The sequence below is a fragment of the Notamacropus eugenii genome, chromosome 2 (assembly GCF_028372415.1).
Source record: "Notamacropus eugenii isolate mMacEug1 chromosome 2, mMacEug1.pri_v2, whole genome shotgun sequence".
NCBI lineage: Eukaryota > Metazoa > Chordata > Mammalia > Diprotodontia > Macropodidae > Notamacropus > Notamacropus eugenii.
In genome coordinates this window covers 227,063,207-227,085,743 of record NC_092873.1, presented here as the reverse complement: position 1 = coordinate 227,085,743, position 22,537 = coordinate 227,063,207, and the positions used below count along the sequence as shown (strand labels likewise).

Sequence of the window (22,537 nt, the reverse complement as noted above, 5' to 3'; positions counted from 1 at the left end):
TGAAATTTTAATTTGAACCTGTTTCATATCTGATAAACTGTGGATGTTCATTTTTTGTCAAGAATTCTATTTCTGGTAAATGGATTAGTTGATTTTTTAACAGTCCCACTGTTACTTTTCCACCCACCCCCCATCTCTGTACTATTATCAGGTTTCTTTGATATCTCAATGTTCTATTGAAATAATAGCAGAACATTGTGATCTGTCTGGCATCATGGGGTGCATTGGAGATGTATTGGGCTTGATGTGCCTGGCATGCTAAGAAATACTAAAACAATTCAAATGATTCACTTTTTGTTATCTTTACATTTCTAGTTCTGGTTCATCAGCCAATTTTGTATCTTCCAATTTGGGAAGTTAGAGGGAGTTATCTTGGGGAGCTGAGGGTTATGTTTATCATCTGATTGTCTTGCCACATCAGAAAACAATGTCGTGCACGCAAGCCTGTGAGAGAAATCTTTATTAAAATAATCATGTTGAGCAGCAGCCAACAGTCTATTTATGTTCTGTGCTAGAAACTGGGCCTGAGGATGACTCACTTCCAGTTATTCCATGAAATGCATTTATAACAAAGGTCTGTATTCATTGACAGTCTGAGATATAATCATAGTTTCAAATTCATAATATGCCAAGAACAGACACAGACCCAAGAACAATGATTCTGTGAACAATAACAATAATTTTTAAATGACCAATTATACATTATAAATTCATTGAAAAAATCTGTAATATTATCTGGGTTAGTTTTCTTCTGGATGTAGCTGAAATATGATTTATCCCCCTCATCTGCTAGCATGAAGAGGGGTAATTTGATTTGATGTGGCCCAATGCCATGCAAATGAGAGATGTGCCAATGATCTAGGTTCACTCTATCTATTTGACAGATACATAGTATTTAAACCAGATGAAAAATCAACATGTTTATTTTTCATCAAGTTAAGGTCAGCAGAAATATTTCCATGTAAAGTAATATGCCATCTTCAGATATCATCTTGTGAAGGTTAATTTGAATAGGAAAAAAAATCATAGCACAGTCCCAAATCACCACCAACTTCCTGAATCTTGCATTCAGCTACCAATATTCTTAATACTGTGGTTTTACATAGATAAGTGGTGAAATTTAATAGATCTTGCACTCAGATTCGAACATATTTAATAGGGTGGCTTTAGATAGATAAGGGGTGGGATGTGCAATCTTTTTGTTGAATTAATTTTGAATAGAAATATGTATCAAATATCCAAGAATTTAGTAGAAGGCAAACATTAATTTGTAGAAAACTCTCATTTGGTTAATAGATATCTGGCCAATGGGCAATGGGATAATCCTTAATTTGTGTGTAGGAGAGAGTGGGAGACTCCATAAAAGGTGAAAAGTTTACTTACTCTTTAAAGAGGAGTACACAGTGAGCACAGGCTTGTTTTGCCTATGCTCATTCTCTAAATTATTTTTTCTTGTTTAGGTAGCTAGAATTTCTAGAAATATATCAAATCATCATGGTGATAACTTTGCTTTTCACTAATGTGACTGTAAAGGTCCCTAGCCACACTGCATTTTATCCAGTGTTGCTTGTTGGGTTTACATAGAGAGTACTTGCTATACTATCTTTCAAAAGGTTGATTGTTCCTAGGTTTAAAAACAAGTTTTCCTATTTTTAGCAGAAAAAGATGGCAGATTTTTTCAAAAGTTTTCCCAGCATTTATTGATATAATCAACACAGATAGATAGCTACAAATATAGAAATATAGATATACTCAACAGGCAGCATGGTGCAATGAATAAACAAATTGTATTATAGCCAGGAAGACCTTAGCTCAAGTTTTATGTCCATTACATAATGACTGTGTGACCCTGGGCAAGTCACACTGTTTTAGTGCTCTATGCAGCTCTTTTAAACTATAATCCTACCAAAAAAAAAAAAAAAAAAAGCTAACCAGAAATGGAAGAGGGAACTTTCTCATGTTAGTTCCCTACAACAATATAATTACTGGTCCAGTCTCTGTTCATTATTGATGAAATCATATGCATATATATCTGCAATTATTCTCTAAGAGTTATTAAACTACCTATACCCAGCAGTACTACTACTTAGTCTATTTCCAAAGATTAGGGAAAAAAAGAAAAGAACCTATATGCCTAAAATGTTTATAGCAGCTCTCTTTGGAGTAGCAAAAAAACCAGTAAATTGTGGGGATGCCCAGAAATTGAGAAATAGCTGAATAAGTTGCGGTATATGATTGTGATAGAATACTACTGTGCAATGATAAGTTCAATGACTTTTAGAAAAACATGGAAAGACTTGCATGAAATAATGAAGAGCCAAACAAGAAAACATTGTACACAATAACAGAAATAGTGTTTTAACAAGGACTTTGAGTGAATAAATAAATTTTTATAAATACCCAAAACAAATATAAAGAAAATAAAAAGGTGCTATCTGCATCTGCAGAAAGATTGATAAATAGAAGTATGTATAGATTAATTAGATATATGTCTGTATATCATTCATAATACATAAATATATACATACATACATACATGTATTTGTGTCTCATGGTACCCATTTCTAGAGTATGGGGGAGGGAAGAAAAAAGGCGAAAAAATTAGCTTGGTCATTTTGTGGTATATTTAAAAGGAATAGCAATTTGTGCATAGTAGGTTTGCAGTTTCATGTGCAATCATCTTTTTTTATTGTACTATGCTATGGAAATACTCATTTTACTCCATAAGTTAAAAAGAAAACAAATTTAAAAAAATATATATTGGATAAAAATTTACTAATATATATGTGTATATATACACACATAGATCTATACAATCTATCATGTTTTAGATTTCCTAATACATATCTCTATGTACATGCATAGATATACCTATACATACATACATATGTTACAGAAAGAAATGTATTTATGTGCATATACATTTTAGTATCATGTATGTGTGTATTATGTATTATACTTTGATCATTATTCGAACAAATCTCAAAACATTTTATCTTTTTAGTGTTTTCTATAAATTTTTCTGGTTCTGCACATTTCATTCTTCATCAGTTTATACAAATTTTTGAATACATCTATTTTTGTAATATTTATTTCTAATATGACTTATTACTTGTATTAATTACTTTATTATTTACTTTAGTTTAAATTTTGCTTTTCTTATTCTTCATCAGTTTAGATTTTTCCTCTTCTTTTGAAATAATCAATTTTCTTATTTCTAACAGCACAATAGAACTCTATCACATTCATGTACCCCAATTTATTCAGCCATTCCTAAAATGATTGGGATCCATCTAGTTTAAAAGGTGTTTTGCCACTGTAAAAAGTGATTACATGTTTTTTGACATATAAGACCTTTTGCAGCTTCTTTAATCATTTTTTGGTATTAAACCTAACAGTTATCATTACATCAAAAGTAATACATTATTTGGCATAATCCATATTGTTTTCAGGAATATTTTACTAATTCATAGGTTTAGCAAACTTCAGCAATGTACTTGGTTCTCCATATTCCCTACTACATTTATCATTTTCCCTTTGTACAATTGTTGCCAATCTGATACATGAGAGGAGAAATCACAAAATTGTTTCAATTTGAATTTCTTTAATTAATAGTGATATGGAGCATTTTTTCATATGACTATAGATAGTATGGGTTGCTTTTCTTAATAATTGTATGTTCATATCTTCAAACCATTTATCAGTTGAGGAATGACCCTTATTCTAAGTTTAGATCTCTTCCTTATATGTATAATGATTTCCCCCCAGTTAATTATTTCTCTTTAATTCTAGTTTTACTGAATTTGCTTGTGTAATACCTTGTTTTTTAATTATATTTAATAGAAATTATTCATTTTATCATCAGGGATACTCCCTATCCTTTAATGGTAATCCTAATCATAGTTCTGATAGGTAGTTTTGCCTTTGTTTCGAAAATTTGTCTATTATGTAAACTTCTATCTCTAGGTCACATAACCATTTGGAGCTTTTCGTCATAATGAGATTTGAGGTGTTGGTCTAAAATAAATTTCTTCTATACTGCTTTCCAATTTTCCAGCAGCTTCTGTTAAATATCACTGCGAGCCCTTCTTTCAATAGATCAGGTCTTTGTAAATCAAATACTAGGATACTAGATACATTTACTTCTGTATGTTGAATAACTGATCCCTTCTATTGATCAATTTCTATTTTTTAACCAGCATAAATTATTTTAAGAAATAATTTTGAGAAATTTTGAGACCATGATAGTGCTGTCTGAAATTTGATGCTGAAGTGTTACCTTTGTTCCCATATCTTTTCATCATTTCCCTTGTGATTCTTGACTTTTTTGTCCTCCACACGAATTTCATTTTTTTTGTTCTATAAAATAATCTTTCAGTAGTTTGATTTGTATGATATTAAATAAGTCAGTTCATTTAGGTAGAATTGCATATATGCAAAATAGTCTAACAAAATTCTTTTTCTTCATTTATTGTGAAGTTGCATCTATCAATTTTGATACTGGAAATTTATTTTTCTTTTTTTTTGCAAAATTGAGTAAAGACTATGTATATCATTTTTAACAAAATAATTCCTATTTTTAATTTGATGTTCAGTTGTTTTCAAATACATTACTTTCTTCCTTCCTTGATTGCCAAGATTTCTATTCTCATTTTTATTTGAGTTTTAAATATTTTGGTTTTCTAGGGTTTTTTCTGAATTTTTGTTACTAGAACTGTTAGGGGTAATGATATGCGTTGCCCCTAAAACACTGTTTCTATTGCAAACTTAAAATTTTATTATATGGTTTTATTACTGGCATTATCTTTAATAAAAATATCTATGATCTTAGAAATGTGCCCTTTGATCCATCAATTCTTTAGGATTAAGTTAATTATTTCTTTTGATTTAGAATACTTTTTAGTGCAACTTTACTTAATATAGTTTTTATTGCACTGTGATCAGAGAAGGATTATTACAATATTTCTGTTTTCCTATTTTGCTTTTTTAATGTTTTAATATATTTTCTAATTAGAAATTTCTTGTTCTATTACATGATTAATTTTTTTTCCAAAGGTGCCACAAGTTCTTGACAGGAAGCCAACCTTGCCATTGTATGTGTTGTTTTGTATAAAATTGCAGTTATTTGATTATATCATTTAGTATTTTTTCATTAATATGCTTTAGTAACATTCATTTATTTCTCCTGTTGTCCCATAGTGTCCAACTCTTCATGACTCCTTTTGGGGTTGTCTTGGCAAAGATATTGGAATGGTATGCTTTTTCCTTCTCCAGATAATGTTGTAGATGAGGAAACTGAGGCAAGAGAGGGTTAAACGACTTGTCCAGGGTTATGTAGGGAACCAAGTGTCTGGATTGGATCCCAGAATATTATTTTGCCTTTGAAAGTTCATTTACTGATTGTTCCTGACAGTGGACTATTTAATAAAAAAGATCTTTATCTGGTCCTTTAATCATTTTATTTTATATTTTGTAAATATTTATCCATTTAAGTTCTTTGTTTTATTGGACTATAATCAGAATAAATCATTTCCTTTATTACATCTTCAGCTGCAGATTATCCTTTTATTTTTAGATAGTGATCATTCAGTTTTCTTCTTTTCTTTATAATGAATCAAGCTATTTTGTCAGTTATTTTTTATTAACAACTCTTAGTTTTATATATCAATTCTTTTTACTTTCAAATATGTCAATTTTTTCTTTGATTTTCAAAATTTCTGATTTGATATTTAGTTGGGATTTTGATTTTTTCCCCCAGCTCTTTCCAAGGTACTTTATGGAATACACACACACACACACTCACACACACATATTTTTATGCATATGTATATGCATGAATGTGTGTATATTATGGTCAATAGAGTATATGTCTAATATTTCTTCTTCTTTTGTAATTTGTCTTTGAAGTTCTAAAAAATTGTCAATTTTTATAAAGATACTATGTATAGCTAATTTCAATATGTACTTCTATTTGTTCCCATTTAGCTTTTCAAGATCTATTTCATTTAACTTTTCTAATATTACTACTAATACCACCACCACCACCACCATTACATTATTTCTTAATCTTATTATCCTCCTTTCTTCTTCCTCCTCTTTTTTGCCTTAAGTTTGTCTTACTCTTTGAAGATACATTGAAGTCCCCTATTGTTTTAGTTTTAATATCTATTTCTTCAATTAAGTGCTTTAACTTCTCCTTTGATAATTTATATTCTAAGCTACTTAGTGCACATATTAAGTAATGATATTGATTCATTATCTTGCTGCCTTTAAATGGAGTGAGTTTTGCTAGTTACATCTTTCAGTCATGTCTGTATTTGCTTTTTCATTGTCTGAGATCTTGATTGCTATCCCTGGTTTTCTGAATACATCTGAAATATGATAGATTTTATCCAACCTCTTTCTATTTCAAGTTTTCCCTATGAAGAGAATATTTTTTCACTGCTTCATAATCTATTCTGCTATCTCCTTCCCATTTTATTAGTAAGTTTATCCCAGTCGTATTCTTCTCTTAAGAACAACAAACAGGTACAACACCATCCCAGACAAGTGTTTTGCCTGAACTCCAGCTTTGAAGCTACAGTCATTTGGGTCCTGAGATACTAGTGTATCTTTTCCAATTGGAATATGAAGACTTCATCACAGTATAGCCTGGACTGCTTGGTTGCTGGTCTGTCCATGTCTTAAGTTCAAATGTATTTATTTTCTTTCCATTTCCCTCTTCTTTTATTCTCCTTTCAGAGCTTCTATTCAGCTCAGGCTTTCTCTTCAAGAATGTTCAATTTTTGCTGTTGTTATTTCAAAGCCTCATTTTTTTCCCTTGTAGAATTATGTTGTTTGACAGGGTAAATTTTCCTTATTTATCTTTAGCTTTAAAAAAATTTTTTTTGCACTATCATATTCCAGGATCTTTGCTTTTTTGTCCTATACGCATCAAGTTTTGTATGATCATTATTGGAATTTCTAGGAACTTGCCCTCTTTCTTGCAGCTTGCAATTTTTTCCTTTACTTGGATGTTCTGGATTTTTGGCAATGATACTCATGGGAGATGTCATTTTAGTTTTCTTTTAGAGGGATAGCAATTTGATTATTTTTTTTCTCTTGGTATACAGTGTCCAGATTTATTTTTGGGTAACAATTTATGATGATTTGTAAATGATTTTTCCTTTCACTGTTTTCTAGATCGCTTGTTTTTTGATAATATATACCTTATATTTTCTTTTTCTTTTCCCCAATACTTAATTTCTTGTTGATGCATCAAGTCATTGATTTCTGTTTGTCCTATTATTATTTTCAAAATTCATTTCTTGAACATTACCACCATTCATTCTAAGTATTAATTCTCCTATCCTTTATTTCCTTCCTAACTCTTATCTTATGTATTTTTATATTTTATATACTTCATTTCTTCATGATACATAGCACTTGTGGCAAAGTCATTATTCTCTCCTGTGATCTACTTATATGTGTTCTGGAAATTTCATTTCTTCTGTGTGTATTTCTCAGGTCTGTCTCAGGTAATTATATCTCTTCATTGTATTTGACATTGTTTTCCAATTTATTCATATATTGAGGTTCAGTTTCTGAATTGGCACAATATACTTTTGCAGAACTCTTCTCTTTCTCCTACTCTTAGTTGATGTGGCAATACCTTCTTTATTGACTTTTTGCATAGTCTCAAATTTAGAGTTCATTCCTTTCCTTTCTGTTGACTGGGTACAAGATCTGGAAACCCCCTTAAACAATCCTTAAATTTTCCAACTAGCTCAAGTCTGTGGCATTTGCTTCAGGCTATAAACCTCTCCACTGGCCGGCCTTTCATTGTAGAAACCCAATCTTCTAATTCTGTTACTACTAACCTAGCCCAGCCTTTTGTTGTCTGTTACCTCTAGGATTGGCTCCCACTACTTCCCACCCTTGATCTTATCTAGACCACATTCTCTTGGTTCAGTTGTCTGACCTCCTGTCACCCTAACCTACTGGCCACTCCCATGAAGATCTTCCCTAGACCCCTCCTACAGTCACTCCAGACTACTTGGTCACTCCTAGATACCTCCCACAGTATTTCTGTATGTAAGATCCATCTTGTTTCCATGAAAGTGTTCAAGATTCAACCTGGATCTCCTTGGTTTAACCATACAAATGTTTAGTTTCCTTAACAGTGTGGCCAATATGGCAGATCTTCAGTAACTTTGTTTTTCTCTGGTTGAAAGGGGACTTGGGTTGGATTCATTTGGGCAGGATGCACGTGTAGCTATTTCAGGGTCCCAGCTACCCCAAACATCAATATTGTGAATTTTGACTTGTCCCAACTAGAGGTTGTTGAATTACTCTGATGGGAGGCTTTCTTCAAGATTTCAAGTGATTTGCTTCCCAGGTACTGCTCTGACCATTTCTTCTTTTTAAGCTCTTGATATGGCTCTACATGAGTACTCTGTACACTAGACATCTTGGCTACTGATTTGTACATTGTGAGTTCAGGTGTAGGATTACTGGGCTCTGGATTAAACAAGGGCTACTTGGGTTCTGCTTTGTTTCTGTTGCCTCCTGTGTGTTTGGTGCACAATTGCCTCAGCCTTATGCTGGCATGCGCTGGCTCCTGTTATGATTCTGGCATTACCTGTCTGTAAAACAGATGCCTGTGTGCTAGTCTGGTCCTGTCAACTGTTGTGATTCAAGAAGGCTACCTAGTTGCTAGAATGTCCCTGTCTCCTGTTCTCTCTGGGGTAAAAGTTGCCTTTCTCTGTTTTATGTGGTGTGTCCAGACTACTTGCACGCTGAGCCTTCTGCCTGCCCTGGTTTATCTTTCCTCAGAGGCTATACAATTTTCTGACAGTCAATTTGTGGAATAGTGGACTATATAGAGAATCCAAGAGCCATTTTTATTTTTTATTTTATTTATCACTCTAACCTAGTACATTTTTAGAGCTTTTCGGCGGATTTGTGGGGATTCTGGACTCCTGCTGCTCTTAACACACTGCCATTTTAGTCAAAGGTATAGGAGATTAAATTCAGAGAGGTGGTAAGAGGCCAAAATATTAGCAAATATCAGAAATTATATTATTTCCAAATGTAGGTGACCAGAGGGATATCAACAACTTTGGACTCTAATATTTATTCACTTACAAAACACATAGATAAATATATAAAGAGATAGAAATATAGACAGACAAACTGCTAGATAATATCCCAAAATTCTTAGTGTAGTTTTAAGCTTTATTTTTATGCACATATGTAGACACTGTTGGAGTATATTGTCTCCCCCATGGTATGTAAGCTACTTGAGAAGAAGAGCTGCTAAATTTTGAATCTTTGTGTCCATGTTACCTGCCACATAAGAAATTAATAACTCTATCTATTTCCATTTTAAATTTATACTATATGGGGAAACACATACACATACAAGTATGTTTTCTCCCATATATCCATGTTTCAGGGGCAAGCAATATAGACAAAAATATAAGCTGAATTCTGAAGAGAATAAAGGGAGGATTGGGCTGGATAACATTTGGAAACTTTTGCATGGTTTTAATGATTTTAAGGTGCTCCTTGATAATGCAAAACCTGTATTTTAAATACAAATATTCTCCTAGTTGTGTCATATGGCTAAAAATTATGCATTATCAAAATTTAAAAATAAAAATTGCTTATGACCAAAAGGGCAATGAAAAAAGCCTTGCAGACAAGATCAGTCTGTAGCCTATTAACTATGATTTCTGTGCTAGAAGTGGTATAAAGAAAGGGATATCATTCAGGAAACATATGATTGGAAAAGAAGGTGAGCTAGTCATGAGTCAGATTACTGACCATACCCACACGACACTATGAGAATGGAAGTGAGGGGGATGAAGGGTGGAAAGTGGAATACTTAGATGGGTACCTCTAACATTTTATATAGATCCCTTTGGGAAGGTTTATCTTAGGAAATAAAGATGAACTGTACTATGCAAAGATATGAGTGGGAGGTTATGTGGGACACTGAAAAGATTACTCACATGTATCTGAACAAAAAATAATTAAAATTACAAAATGATATTATTATTAGCCAATAATGACAAAAGATAAGTCTGTACAAAGTGCTGTTAGAAATCTGAAGAGGAAGAGAGACCATCTGACTAAATGATCTCATTGAATTCAGAAAGAAAGATCAGAATGTCTCAAGAGTGCTTTATTTTATGAATTTTGCTCATGTACAATATCCTGTCCAATGATTCATCTTGAATCAGAGTGGGGAAAATAAAGTAAAAAATATTCATATGCTCATTAGGCAAGTAGGGCAAAAAGTGTTCCCTCAATGTGCCTTCAAACTACAATCCAAACTGAAGTTAAATGGGATGGTGATTGAGCTATAGTCCCTTGGACTTGCATTAGAGATGAGAGAATATAAGCTATCTTTTGCATTTGTATTTCCAGCACCTAATCGATCTTGGCCATATGATAAGTGTTAATTATTTATAAATGCTTTTTTTAACCATCTGGTTGATTACAGAGACCACTCCTGCAGTTCCTTCAGAAATCTGGGAAGTGACTATACTTTCTTTATTTAATGTATCCACATCTCAGAAACTTGACCTCTTTTATTGCAATTAGACTATCCTGATGAAAGAACAAACTGGATTAGGAGTCAGGAGACCAGTTTCTCCTTCTAGCTCTTTGAGAAAATGAATTTACCTCCCTGGGCTTTATTTTCCTCAATGAGAAAATGGGGGAGTTGGTCTACTTGAGTTTTAATGTCATTACCCAAAGCTAAAGTGAATTTATCTATCTATCTATCTATCTATCTATCTATCTATCTATCTATCTATCTATCTATCTATCTAGATGTGTGTGTAGAGGTGAGGGAGTAGTGCGTAAAATGGAGATGCTCTGACATTTACCTTTATACTTACTCTAAAAGACAAGCAATTATTTAAAGGGACATTTTGGTACAAAACTACTGAAGTGACTTCCACTTTTTAGTGATGGCAGCCTCACTGCCACATGTCCCAGTAACTCTGTCCTTCTTGTTTCTCACATAGTCTATATCTTCAATTATAAGCACAAATTTACTTTGTACAATGTGTCTTTTTCACCTCTTTTGCAAGATCATATTTATTTTAAAATAAAACATCTGGTAAATTCCTCTGTATTAGAAAAAAGTTACTGTCCATATTTAAGGATGTTCATTGATGACTTTATAACTTGGTGCAGACAATGTTGTGTTCCCTCTGGAAATTAATTCTCTTGTTAGACCTATCCAGATGATGAGAAATGAAAGAAACCAGAAGAGATAAATTTGGTCAATTGTATCACATAATACTAGCCAAATGAGAACTGTGAGCTCAAAACAACATATTTAAATTAATCAATGCCCTACTGTAGAGATGACAGGGGAACATTCATTAGTCAATGTACAGATATACTCTATGTTATTAATATTTGCTAATATAAAATAAAAATGAATATAGAAACTCAACAAAATTCTTGTTAACATTAGCCTCTAGCTACAAACCTGTTTTACCAGCCACATGCTTCATGATGGCAAGATTCTTAGAACAACTATATTCACATATATATATATATATATGTGTATATATATATGTGTGTGTTTGTGCATATACGTATGTATGATATAATATACACTGATATGTATGCATAGATATAATCAATTTAACAATAATTTATTTGCACTTACTATATTTTCAATTTCATAAGCAGTTATTAAATATCTGTAGTAAACCAGGAACTGTGCCAGTCTCTGGGGCTCCAAAGATACAAACAAAAAGTTTATAATCTACAAATATGCAGATAAATAAATACAAAATAATTTCAAAGAATTTTGAGGGGTAAGATGAGTTCTAATAGCTGGAGAATTCAACAAATAAATATAATGGTAATGATAGAACTATTTTCCTATGTATTTGCAAATGAATTTAGAGAAATGGTAATCCTGCAGACATACAGGCAAGATCTCTAAAGTCAAGTTGTAAGATGGACTGAGAACTTCAATTCCATCTTACAGTCATTTCCCAAATGTTTTATTGTTTTTCTTTGTTTCTATGGAAATTAAAACACATCCTTGAAACTCTTAAGACCACCGGGCTTTGTGAGTTTTCTTTGAAATTTCAAAAAGCTTTCTTATATTTGAGCACCATCAAATCCCCACACCCTGCTGTGCCATCTCAGCTAAGGTAAATCAGAGAAATTACCTCAGAAGGCTCTGAATAGCACAAAGGAATATCAGAGAAAACTTGAAGCACATCAAAGCATCACCATACTCTCAGGAGGTGTCATAGAGAATGTACGAAAGAACACAGGATAGTTGAGGAGTTGAAAACAATACCTATTTCCACATCTATCACCTAAGCCAGTATTATTATAATTGACTTCTGAGTCTTCTTCTTATTCCTCATCAATCCTGCTTTCCATCCATTGTGCCCACTGAATTGGAAGATGGACAGATCATTCTTCCATTTTCATCTTTGCATTCCCTTGCATGAAAATATATCAGATACAGTGCCACTCCTTAGTCCAGATTCCAGGATTTTCATTTCAATGATTCTCCTTACCTATTAAAATTCATTTCTACTATTCCTGAAAATAACTTACCAGTAAAAGCAATTAGTGACCATCTAATTCACCTCCTCATTGACTTTCCCATATGCCATGTGCATCAATGCATATTTCATTGAACACAGTACCCCTTTAGCAGACCTTATCCAGAAACTAAGCCTCAATCAGGATTTGTTGCAATGTGATGTGACATGGTAGTAAGGAAACAGGTCTAACAAGTAGAGGAAGGCTGGTGGAAATGAGTACTCCAGAGGAATTGTGGGAAGTTAGTAGTATGTTAAGATGTAGAGATTTCCCACAATCAACCCAGTGTAGAAAATCAACAAAATGATAATCAAGCCCAAATGTGTAGCATGTTCCAAATGCTGGCCCAAACTAGGTAGTTGGGCAGATAGAAAAAAGGGGGCAAACATGAGAGATGTTATAGAGGTAGAAAAAAACAAAACAAAACAATCACTGATGGAATAGGAAAGGGTATGGACATGTAGAATTGAGGATGACTGAGACTGGGGACCTTGGTGACAAAAAGAATAATGGTACTCTAAACAGAAATGATGGAGTTTGGACAAGGGGTGGTTTTTTCAGGAAATAGATTGTGTTCTATTTTGGAAATACAGAGTTTGTGACACCTATGGGACATCACATTTGAAAAGGTCAACAGGGAACTGATGACGTAAAACTCAGGTTTAGTAGAGACAGTTGAGATGAACTTTAAGATTTAGAATCCATCCACCTAGCAATAATGATTGAATTGATGTGAAAGTGATGGCCTTACTAATAAAAAAAAAAAACATGGAGACAACAAAAAGAGGATCTGGGACAAAGATTTTGATTGTACCCAGTTACGGGGCAGGATGTGAATTTTTTGGTAAACGACTGACAATGAGTTGTTAGACAGAAAGAGAAACAAGAAAGAATGTTAACAAAACACATTGAACAAAGAATATCCAAGAGTGGGTGGTTAAAATATCAATGCCCCCAATAAATCAAGTAGCATGAGAATTAAAACTAAGGCTTTCTGATATGACAATTAAAATAACATTGGTAACATTATACAGAGTAGTTTCAGTTGAATGAAGTCAGAAGTCAGATGGTAAAGGAGTGAGGAGAGAAAAGATGGAAGCAAAAAGTATGGACAGCTGTTTGAAGGACTGTTACGATGAAAATAAATATTAAACACAACATAAATTTGGGCTATGGCTGAAAAGCAATGTAGCAGAATGAATAGAATGCTGGATTGACATCAGGAAGACCTGGGACTGGCCCTGGCATCCAGAATTCTTGGTTCAAATCCTAATTCATTATTGTGAGCTGTGTCATCCTGAACAATCCACTTTAATTTTGTGAGTCTGGTTCCCTGTGGAATAGATATAATTATAAAAGCTCGTATCTTACAGGGTTGTTTTGAGGATCAATGAGACAATATATAAATAAAGTGTTTTACAAACTATCTATAAATGTGAGTTATTATAATTATTTGTAAAAGAAAATAGTTTTGCTAAATCATCTTTAAGGTCTTTTCCAGAATATCCATTCTAGGGCTTTTGATGGGCATGTATCATAGAATAAGAAATCTAGGGGCTAGAAGAGGATCACTCATTTAATAAGTATGGAAATTGAAGTCCAAGGAGGCTAAGTGACACTCCCAAAATCATAGAGGTAATAAACAGCAAAGCAAGGCTTGAAAGTGCTGTTCTCTGACTCCAGTCACTCTTTACCATACCACTTCCAATGCCAAATTAAAGTAGTTTCCTTTTATTCTGCACATTATGAATCTTTAATATATAGGTATATTTGGCTCAATAATCATATTACATATACACTTAAATGCTCTAGCACGTCTGGTAATGAAACTTAGAGCATAACATTTGGCTTAATTCTAATTTTTTTTCTAAAGTGTATATTTCTTGTGTTAGTAATAGACAAAATACTACAGTGAAATCACTGAAAATATGTTCCCTCTTAAAAGCAAAGTATTCCTTTATTTGAAATAATTTACCCTCTACTAGGCAGATCATTTGACTCTCCAGAACAGGTAATTCACATCAAATAAGCATGTACTTTACTAGAGCTAAGATGTAACTAACAGTGAGCCATTTAGCCATTGATCTGTATCTCTGTGCCTCAGTTTTTTTATAAAACAGCACTAATGCTATTAACCTACTTCATATTATGTAACAAAAATTGATACATTGTAAGGATACTATAAAAATGCTAGCTCCTGACTTTTCTTTTAAAGCAGTAACAGTGACTACATCCCTCCTTGCCTCATTGACACTCAACTTTCAGCAATATCTGAGACACTTAGGCCACTTCATACATATCATTTAAAAAAAAAAAAGGACCTCTCAAGTTTCATAAGTGTCCAGGAGTTATTTTTTGGTGTTGCTGCTGCTGCTGTTTACTTATTAAAGGCCTATAACTGATGGGACTATAGGATAGAACAAGCAATGAATAATGTCATTCTCAATTGGACAACTCTTGTAGAATTGAATTCTTTTCATCTGGGTGCTTTGTCTAGTCAATTTCATTCTGGCAGCTTTGAACAGGAACTTGAATGTTTCCTCCTCACTTCTGTTCTTTGTTAAAATGATTTGTATGCTTACTTCCTACACATCACTTGATAAATGAACCTCACATTGACCTATTATAGTCTGTATTGTGTTTCCTTAGACACACTTCATATCTTTTCATTTTCAATTTCAGGTTGATTTTAGTTTTCTTAAAAGTGAAATCCTGATAATGTTAACTTGTATGCATAGTGTGGATAGGGGTATGTAAACATGTGTTTCTCATTCCTCCTAATGTCACTCAAGTCTAACCTGATATCACCTCTTTTCTTTGGCTTCCCTTTCAAAAAAAAAAAAAACAGTTACTCATGTTAAATTACATCTGAGTGCTAGGTATTTTGACACAAAGACAAATGTTCAGATGCTGAGGTCTAGGGCTGATTCTATAAAATACATTTAACTTGTAACAATTTAGATTCAAGCTCACCTTAAAGGACATATGTGAGCTAATGTAATTCATTGCACCCAAAATATAATAGTGCATTTTAGAAGAACTCTGTGACAGCATTTGGAAATAAATTATTTCTGTAATTAGTGATAGAAAGATCATCAATGAACAGGATAAATAGCTGTCTACTTGCATCTGGAGTCTCTCATATTTAGCTCTGTGTTGACTGTATTGTCCTAGAAAAATGGCATTCATATAATAGTGTAGGTAAAGAAGTTGAAATTTGGCATTTTTATGTTAGCAGTTAGGTTACTGAAGGCCACAACATTTAAGCTATTTATGTGGAGTCAGAGATAGTGAAACAGAGTCAGAACCAGTTCTGACTTCCAGCCAAATGTTTTCTAACATTCTCTCAATCAAATATTATTCTTGTGAATATTATCAAGCTGAGAACAGAGAGGAAGCAGGTAGAAGAAAAGGAACATTTCTTGGTCACTGCCAGACTTTATCATCATGTTAAATACAAAATAAAGGTCATAACATAAAACACAAAGAAATAGTATAAATATAATCATAAGATTTCAATTTTGTTACCTCTTTGAGAAAGTAAATTTCTAATTGAATAAGCTGACATGGTTCTGTCCAGGTGAACTCCTTACTATCACAGAATTTCAGAGTTGAAAGGGATCCTAAGTAGTAAATTGTTCAATTCATACCCCCAAATTAATTTCTTCTGTAATGCACTAAAAAACTGTTCTTGCTCAAAGGACTCCAATAAGGAGGAATTCACCAACAAATAAATGAGCCCAATCTACTTCACACAATTCTTAAATTTTAGAAAAGTGTTGTCATGTTTTGTTTTGTTCTGCTTTTCCTTTACTTCAAGTCTACAGTTGCTTCCTTTCAAATTGTAAGCCTACATTTTTTTGTCTTTGCTTTTCAAGTCTTCTGCTCATTTTTAGTGGTTGCTGTAAAATCATCTGAAATCGTAAGTGTAGCTTTCCTGCGCTTGATTTTTTTTCTTTCAGTATACTTGCAGTAACAATTCTTTCAACTAGAAGCTCTTGATTTTTACTTCAACATTTCTGTTTTATGATTTTTTCCATAATCCTCATTTCTTTTTCCAGTTTTTTCCTCTAGTGCTTTCATTTCATTTATAAAATGATTTTAAATTCTTTTACCACCTAAACTCTTTCCTCTTTCTCCTTCACCCCAGTAATTCTAACTGAATTTTTGTCTAAGCTGTGAGTTTTATTGAAATTTGGATGTAGATGTTTTGAAGTCATTCTCTTTTCCAAAGTAGGCATCATAGTCAATCTAATAGCTTTTTATGATAGTATTCTTTTTTGTTTACTCATATTTCTTGCCTTCCTTAATTGTGATTTAGTTTTACAGGCCAAGTTCTGTGGATTTCAGGGTGAAAGTCTGGTCCTTACTTGATTCTACTTTGTATTTCTTTTGTATTACCTTCTATTTTTCCTCCAGGTATTGAGTGCTATGTTCTTTAAGGATCTCAGGGCACTTTAAGCTGGACTATACACAGTTTTCTGATCTTAACAAAGTAAGGTTTCTATACATCTGGGGGAGCTTTTCATACTTTCTACCTCCCTCTTCACATCCTCACTGCCTTTTTCAGACCCAAGTTTGGGTCTGAGAAACATAGTTTTGGACTTCCTCTATTTGAAATTCTGATAGTCTTTCTGGTACCACCCATCTCTCCTAGAAGGAATGTTCTATATGTTTATGGTGACAGAAATGCAGATTTCTCCTTGGTCAGAGATCCATACCCGGTTTTAAAACTGTAGGTTTTAGATTAAATTATATGCTGGATCCAAGCCGCTACTTCAGAATTAGAGGTACAATGTGGTTGTCTGTATCTATTCCAGCTCCAGTACCATAACTACTCCATCCTAATGAGTCACCCCTGCACTAGGTAGATCCTCTGAGATAGGTACAAATGTTATTATTCTCATTTTACAGATAAAGAAATTTAGGCAACAAAAGGGTAAATGAATTAATTGTAGTCACATAGCTAATGTGTCAGAGGTAGGATTTTTTTCTCATGTCCACTTGACTCCAAGTTCAGCATCCTTTCCATTATGCACACTGCCTCTGATTTGTTAAATACCTACACACTAAAGTACTCCCAATCCATGACATGAGTTGATTTAAAAGAGATCTAGCTGCTCTGATGTACTGCCAAGCTAAAAATGAGTCAATGATGTGATATGCATACCAAGGGGGTTTATTTTATCTTAAGCAATAGTTAAGAGAGAAGTGGCATCAAGGATTAGAGTTGATAGTCCCATGTATTTGCCAATGATTGATCATATCTGGACTATTGTATAGGCTTTGAGGTGCTACATTTTACAAAGTATATTAGTAAGGTATATTCACAGAAGGGTAAAAAGGGGGTAAAGAGCCTTGATATCATGTGAGGATAAGTTGAAAGACTAGAGAACACTTGAATGACATGACATTATATATACCCACACACATCCATATGTACATATGTGTGTGTGTGTATGAAGGGTTGTGATGTGAAAAGAGATAGAAAAAAATAAGGAAATGTAGTCTTAATATAAGTCTCATGGGGCACCCCCAGACATACTCCTATTCCTATTTCTCTCTGGTCTCAATATTCCAAAGTACACCCATACTATCATATTGCATTTCCAAAGTGCTTGGCTATTATAACTATATTCATGATTCTAGGGGTAACTTTTATGATTGGCTGCTCGAGGTATTGTTCAGCAAAATCTGAAAGGTCATACCCTCACATAAGGAAAAAATTTCCTAATTATCAGCACTATTCTAAAGCGGAATGGGTTTACTTGGAAGGTATCAATTAATCAACAAGCATTTCTTAGGACTTTACAATGTGCCAAGCAGCATGCTAAGCTCTGAGAACAGATCTAAAGGTAGCCAAAAATAGCTCTTGCCCTCAAGAAGCTTATAATCTAATGGGAAGGTGATATGTAAATGAATAGGTATATACAAAGTATTCATAGAGAGAATAGATTAAAAGGTAAAGGTACTAGGAAAGAGAGCAATGGCTTCTGCAAGACAGGGAAAATCCTCCAGCAAATGATGGTATTTGAGTTGTCTTCAAGAACCTCACAGATTCCAATTAAAAAAGGGTGCAGAGAATGAGTATTCTAGGCTTAGGGAATACCCAGTGACTACAAAAACATGGAGAGAGAAGATAATGTGTTATTTGAGAGACAACATGCTGGATCACAATTTTCCAAGAGGAAGAGTGAGACATAAAAATACTAAAAAGGAAAGAGCAAATTCTGAAGACCATTAAATGACAAAGGACTTCACATTTGATCCTGGAAGTAACAGGGAGTCCTTGGACTTTATTTAGCAAAGGAATGACAAGATCAGATCTATGCTTTAGAAAAATCATTATGGCAGCTTTGTGGTGAAGATGGTTTATAGCAGGGAGAGAAATGACACAGAGAAAATAATTAGAGGGCTATAGCAGTAATAGAGGTAAGAGAGATAATGTGGGCATGAACATGAGTAGTGACCGTGGGAGAAGAGATGGGACTTGATTATTGTCACATGCAAATTTCTCATTTATCTTTGCTTTGCTACTTTCAATCTGAAAAAATAGCAAAGTCCAAAAAGTCACACCTTACACAAGAAAACATTTCCTTATTATCAGTGTTATTCTGAAGTATAATGGGCTGCCTTGTAAGGTATCAATTAATCAACAAACATTTATTAAGATTTTACTTTACAGAAATGATAAAATTTGGTTTTTGAGGCACTGAGTTCCTTCTCACTGAACTTCTTCATGCAAATGCTGGAATGTTCACTTGTTGGGTATTATGTACAGAAGATTCTTCTCATCTGTGGGTTGGACTATTTAAGTTCAAATATTCCTTCCACTACTGAAACTCTGATTCACAGAAAAAAATTCAGATTGACCATGAAAGAGAGGACTAAATCTCCCTAAATAACCTGTGAAACCACTTTGAATATTCATATATGCTAAAGGATTATCTAGAGAAGGCATCTTCTCACCAGTCCATAAGTGGTAAGTTTTCAGATAAAGAGATTTGTCACTTATTATGGTAACTATTGTTGGCTTTATTCTCTGTGATTTTTTAACTAGAGATGTTAATCTTAGGGAACAAACAGTAGATACTAGAATATGTCAGGTATGTGTGTTGTGTGTGTGTGTGTGTGTGTGTCTGAGGTGTGAAAATGAGCCCTACATTTATAACAAGCAGGAAACTTGAAAGATTGTTGAACAGTCAGTGTGATTATTAATGTAATCACTATCCAAGCGTCTATTTTGTCCAAATAAGAAAAGTCAAAAAAGAGATAAGGATTTTTTTTTAAAAAATGTGTTATATCTAATAAGTGATTCTAGAGTGGTAAGTGAGGGATGCAATTCATGACCCGTTGTGTCCTTTTGCTACAACTATAAAATGGAGAGCAAGAGATACATTTTTGGAGTTTTTTAGCTTTACTTGACTCAAGCCTTCACTCAGAATCAATGTTTTCTTTTCTTTCCTTTTCAGGACAACCAAGAAGATAGACACATAATTCATAAAATCACAAGTTTTTGTTATGTTTTAAGAAACAGAAAGAAAAAAAACACATTACTGAATAATCCATTCAATACCACAGACCCTACAATACACCTTTCCCAGTGACACTCATGAACACCATTTCCCTAGTACAAGGTCAATTTTTGTATATATGCCATGTACTGCTGAGAAAAAGGTGTATTTCTTTCTGTCCTCATTCAATTTTCTCCAGAGATCTATCATATCTACATTATTCAGAGTCTTATCCACCTCCTTACATTCTGTCTTGTTTATTTTGAGGTTAGATTTATCAAGTTCAGAGAGGAGGAGGTTGAGGTCCCCCAATAGTATAGTTTTGCTGTCTATTTCTTCCTGTAACTTCCTTAACTTCTCCTCTAAGAATCTGGATGCTATACCACTTGGAACATTTATGTGTAGTAATAATATTGCTCCATTGTCTATGGTGCCTTTTATCAGGATAAAGTTCCCTTCCTTATCTCTTTTGATTTGACCTATTTCTGCTTTTGCTTTGACTGAGACTGTGATTGCTATCCCTCCTTTTTTTTTACATCATCTGAAGTGTAATATATTCTTCTCCAACTTTTCACCCTGTGTGTATCTCCCTGTTTCAAATACATTTCTTGTAAACCACATATTGTTAGATTATGGTTTTCAATTCATTCTGCTATATGTCTCCATTTTATGGGAGAGTTCATCCCATTCACATTCATAGTTATGATTACTATCTATGTCTTTCCCTCCATCCTCTTTCCCCCCATTTATGCTTTTAGTTCTCTCTTTCTCTCCACAATAGTTTTAATTTTTGACCACTGCCTCCCTTAGTCTTTCTTCCCTTCTTTCAGCCCCCCTCCATTTTACTCCCCTTTTCCCTTACTATTTCTCCCCTCTTTTAACATCCCCCTCCCTTTTTTCCACTTCATCCTCTTACTGTCTATAGAGCTACTTAGATTTCTATACTTAACTGAATTTGTGGTTCCCTCCTTGAACCAAATCAGATGAGAGTAAATATCAAACAATGCTCATCTCCCTCCCCTTGATTCCTCTACTGTATTATAATTTTGTGCCTCTTCCTGTGATGGAACTTTCCATTTTCTGCCTCCTCCCTTTCACATCTCTTGTTACAATCCCTTCACACCTTTAAATCACATTTTTATTTTTGCATCATTTACTTTATACCCACTCCCTCTATCTGTGTATATCCTTTTTATATATCATAAGAAATACAAAATTCTCAAGATTAACAAGTATTATATTCCCTTCCAGGAATGTAAATAGTTTGCCCATATTGAATAATAAGATTTTTTTCCCTCTGTTTATGAAGGTCTGGAAATCCCTTATTTCATTGAATGTCTACCTTCTTGACTGAAATATTATGCTAAATTTTGTTGCATAATTGATCCTTGGTTGTAGTCTCAGCTCCTTTGCTTTACAGAATATCATATTCCATCCAATCCCTTCAATCTTTTAATGTAGAAGCTACAAGGTCCTGTGTGATCCTGACTATAGCTCCTCAATATTTAAATTGTTTCTTTCTGCCTGATTTCAGTATTTTCTCCTTCACTTGATAATTTTGGAATTTGGCAACAATATTCCTTGGTGTTTTCAGTTTGGTATCACTTTTAGGAGGTGAATAGTGGATTCTTTCCCTGACTACTGTGTCCTCTGGATCTAGGATGTCTGGGCAGTTTTCCTTGATGATTTCTTGGAAGATATTGTCCAGGAGATTTCATCATGACTTTCTGGTAGACCAATAATTCTTAGAATTTTCTCTCCTGGATCTATTTTCCAGGTCAATTGTTTTTCCAATTAGAAATTTTCCATTTTCCTTCTATTTTTTCATTCTTTAGATTGTTTGACTGATTCTTTATGTCTCATAGAGTCATTAGCTTCTGCTTATTCAGTTCTAGATTTTGTCAAATTGTTTCCTTCAGTTAACTTTTGTATCTCCTTTTCCATTTGTCCAATTGTTCTTTTTAAGGAGTTATTTTCTCCAGTTTATTTTTACACTTCCTTTCCCATTTGTCCAATTTTCCCAGTTGGGTTTTGTGCATCATTTTCCATTAGTCCAATTTTCCTTTTAAATTCTTCTTTTCTTTTTTCATATTTTGAAAAACATTGGCTAGTTTTTCTTCTACTTACCCATTTTGGGTTTTAAAATCCTTGAGCTCTTCCAAGAATGCCCTTTGGGCTTGAGACTAGTTCATATTCCCTTCTGAAGGTTTCAAATGGGAATGCGGTCTTAGTGCTGACCTCTTTGCTATTCATGTTTTGGTCCTTGTCGCCGTAGACAGATTCTATGGTCTTATCTTTTGTGGTTTGCTTCTTGCTCATGATGATCATACTTTTCCTGGCTTTTAATGTAGATCTCTGCTTATGGGGCACAGGGGGCTCTGTTCCACCATTCTTGTGCTTAGAGTTTGAGGGTTTGTGTCTTGGCCTGTGGTTCTTTCAGCTAGAAG

General features: G+C 33.6%; 1 long non-coding RNA gene across 1 annotated transcript in view; it reads right to left on the bottom strand.

Moving 5' to 3' along the window:
- Positions 1-11,098: 11,098 nt before the first annotated feature.
- LOC140523837 (uncharacterized) overlaps positions 11,099-22,537 on the bottom strand; it is a 51,345-nt gene continuing 39,906 nt past the window's right edge. Inside the window, exon 3 of the long non-coding RNA XR_011973487.1 lies at positions 11,099-11,232. This is a non-coding gene — a long non-coding RNA (uncharacterized lncRNA). The remainder of the gene's footprint in view (positions 11,233-22,537) is intronic.